Raw genomic sequence first — 4,252 nt, forward strand, 5'->3', positions numbered from 1 at the left:
ACTCAACAATGCAGAGTGTACATAATTAAGACTGCACAAAACTACAGCACTGAACTTAAATTATCAGACAGATCACAGTGATGTGAACAAAATTTATTTGCACAAAACGAATGTCTGATTGGTCAACATGCAAAATTAGTTTTCAAAGACACACCCACATACAGTGCACATATTTATAATGTTTAGAACAGATGTAAGTACAACGCACTTCCTGGGTACGATCGAATGTATGCATGTTTTAACTGTTGATTCTTGTACAAGCATATCAATATTTGGTCACTCATCCGTCAAATTTCGAAGTGTCCACAAGTCTACCATAAAACATTTTGAAGCTTTACCGAAGTTTTGATTGTTGTAACCTTGATCAAACAACTTCAGAGCAAGAGTCGCATAGGATTCTTAGTCTGCCGTCTTGGTGTTATCGTTTGATGATTAGTTTCTATAGTTTTAAAAAAGGCAGGGCTACTCGCGTTTATTTTATGATGAAGATTAGGCCAGGGGTCAACGTCGCATTAATTTCATATTTTACAGTACATAGTATCAGAAGGATATTGTTCTGAAGGCGACATTTCAAACTTCGTAAATAATCTATCATTGAGATCACAGTTGTAATAATACCATTGATATGGGTTCGCCACTGACAATCACACTGCTAAAATATCCAAGATGTTTATGAGCAAAAACTGATTCAATCCTGATGTCATTCATGAAGATATTTGGCATTTGAGTTATATTTCTAAAAAAGAAATGGTTATGTTCGGTTAGGATCAAAATGATCTACATAAGCTTTTGCCCATGTTGATAACAATTCTATATCGCTATTTAGCAAAGTGCTTGATGATTCTGGGACATTAACATATATATTATAAGCAAATAATTGAATTTTCCACTATATCATTTATGATTACTAAAAATAACAGAGGTCCTGGTGGCAGTCCCGCAAGCTCTGGTCTCAATAGTCCTTTATTACAGTACATTGTTCTTCATTTTGACAACTTTCTACCCTTTTCAAATGAGGTCATGCGTCGTACTAAGACGAAATGTATGTAGAGCACATTTGTTTAGCTCTATCAAAGGCGTGTGTGATTAAGCTTTCATCAACGTCATTAAGTGCGCTATTGTGTCGAAGAATGTTCTAGTCCATCACTTGATTGTCTGGTTTGTTTACATGTCGCCGTCTCATGACAAGGGAACTGCTGTACGGCTTCCCCTAGCAAAGTTTATGGGTATTGTGAGAGTGGAGGGTGGTACCGGTAGGGCAGAGTATGCTTATATTATTGCTTTCGCAAACACCTTGTGTCACCATTGCTTTAGGGGCGGTCGGGTAGCCTAGTGGTTAAAGCGTTAGCTCGTCACGCCGAAGACCCGGGTTCGATTCCCGACATGGGTACAATGTGTGAAGCCCATTTCCGGTGTCCCCCGCCGTGATATTGCTGGAATATGGCTAAAAGCGGCGTAAAACCTCACTCACTCACGCACTCACCATTGCTTTACTGTGGCCCATTCATATAATTTCACTGCGGTTGTGTCTTTTGCGCCGAATGGAATTTGTTGGGGTGGTTAATCCAGACTGGTTTTTCTCTGGCGTTGACGTTTTATATTTACCTATGTCACAAAGGATTGCTCTGTTGTTTTTACCTTCATCCAGTGCTTTTTGCTATGAGATTATATGGATGGTTCGGATGCTATACTGTAGACTCATAACAATTTATGTAATTATTCTATATTAGGACAGTCACGATATGGCTGAAATATTGCCGATGTGACGTTAAATATGAATTCACTCACTCACTCACTATATTAGGATAAAACAAAAAAAAGGTGATGGATAGGCAAAAAACTAAAAGAGTGAGGGATGTGCTCTTCGATTGAAAGGAAGGGGCGTTGTTGTTTATATTCATAACATAGAACAAAATTACGTTGTATATGCAGATTATATTATATATCTATTACACTCAGAAACAACCAAATTTAAAAGGTGGAAGGGGTTGTGTGTTTCTCTCATAGACAAGATGGTGTTGTATATGCAGATTATATAATATATCTATTACACTCAGAAACAACCAAATTAAAAGGGGGAAGGGGTTGTGTGTTTCTCTCATAGACAAGATGGTGTTGTATATGCAGATTATATTATATATCTATTACACTCAGAAACAACCAAATTAAAAGGGTAAGGGGTTGTGTGTTTCTCTCATAGACATGATGGTGTTGTATATGCAGATTATATTATATATCTATTACACTCAGAAACAACCAAATTAAAAGGGGTAAGGGGTTGTGTGTTTCTCTCATAGACATGATGGTGTTGTATATGCAGATGATATTATATATCTATTATACATGGGAACAACCAAAATTAAAAGGGGTAAGGGGTTGTGTGTTTCTCTCATAGACAAGAGGGTGTTGTATATGCAGACTATATTATATATCTATCATACATGGGAACAACCAAAATTAAAAGGGGTAAGGGGTTGTGTGTTTCTCTCATAGACATGATGGTGTTGTATATGCAGATTATATTATATAGCTATTATACATGGGAACAACCAAAATTAAAAGGTGGAAGGGGTTGTGTGTTTCTCTCATAGACATGATGGTGTTGTATATGCAGATTATATTATATCTCATACACAAGATGGTGTTGTATATGCAGATTATATTATATATCTATTATACATGGGAACAACCAAAATTAAAAGGTGGAAGGGGTTGTGTGTTTCTCTCATAGACATGATGGTGTTGTATATGCAGATTATATTATATCTCATACACAAGATGGTGTTGTATATGCAGATTATATTATATATCTATTATACATGGGAACAACCAAAATTAAAAGGGGGAAGGGGTTGTGTGTTTCTCTCATAGACAAGATGGTGTCGTATATGCAGATTATATTATCTATCTATTATACATCATCTTCCCGAGGCAAGTGAGTTAACTGACTATAAAAGTCCAGTTTCCACCCTTGCCGAACTAGGCTGGTATTATGGAGTTACATTTTGGCTGGACTAACGAGTCTATGCATAGTCCAATCAAATTCTCACACCGAAATCGAAATCCGGTTCGTAAAGTGTCATGCAGATTTCGGTCGATTGCAGGATTTGCAAAGCATGTGCACCGCTAACTCGTTGTCAACAGATATTTTCTAAATCTTTTCATGTTTTTAATCAAGGTGCTCACGTGATCTGATGCACTTCTCGATGTATGACTCATTTTATCACAATATAGATCTTGGTTATCGATCAGATCGTCTTGACTGGGCGCAACCGTTTTGTTTGAAGCAAATGCAAGTGATACGAGAGGTTGAATCTGATTGGTCAACAGGAGAGGCATAGAAAGGACATAACTCGTAATAGCCACTGGTCGCGCTACGATCGAGCCCAGGTATTCCAGCCTAGTTCGGCAAGGGTGGAAACTGGACTTTTAAAGTCAGTTAACTCTCTTGCCTCGGGAAGATGATTATACATGGGAACAAGATAAAGTAAGGGTGGGGTGGTGTTCCCCACATAGAAAAAGTGATATTGTATGTGCAGATTATATGTCTATCATACATAAAAACAAACAATTTAATGGGTAGAACAACATAGAGCAACATTATGTTATGTATTAAGATTATATTATAAATCTATTACACATAGGAACAACCAAATTTAAAACCGGGTGGGGGAGGGGGTGGGGGGGCGTTCTTCACATGGAAAGTTAGTGTTGTATATGCGGTACTGAACCGCAAGAGAAACGTCACACCAAGTAACATTGCATGAAAAGTTGTCATTTACATATCTGGGTATTTTTTGTCAAAGTTTCTAAAATTTAACATTACCTTTTCCGGAAAAATGAAATTTGATGATAAAAAAACCCAAAACAGATGACAATAAAACCGATCGCCCAAACGCATCACGGCAACGGCCATGGTAACCCGATGCACGTTAGTTCCGTTCAAATTGAAATGCACATGCGTTCCCCCATTTCATGTCCCATAAAAATCCACCCAGATCCAGTGACACGCTAATAAAATATTTTTTTTCTATTTCTTCTTCTTCTTCTTCCTATAAGTATGTATGTATACTTGTTGTTTAACGCCGCACTCAGCAATATTCCAGCTATATGACGGAGGTCAGTAAAATAATTGAGTCTGGACGGACCAGACAATCCAGTGATTGACATCATGCGCATCGATCCACGCAATTGGGATCGACATTTTCCTATAAAAATCCACCTAGATCGGATAACATTCATAAGTTATTGA

This window comes from Haliotis cracherodii, unplaced genomic scaffold (genome assembly GCF_022045235.1).
Source record: "Haliotis cracherodii isolate W230 unplaced genomic scaffold, xgHalCrac1.p SCAF_22, whole genome shotgun sequence".
NCBI lineage: Eukaryota > Metazoa > Mollusca > Gastropoda > Lepetellida > Haliotidae > Haliotis > Haliotis cracherodii.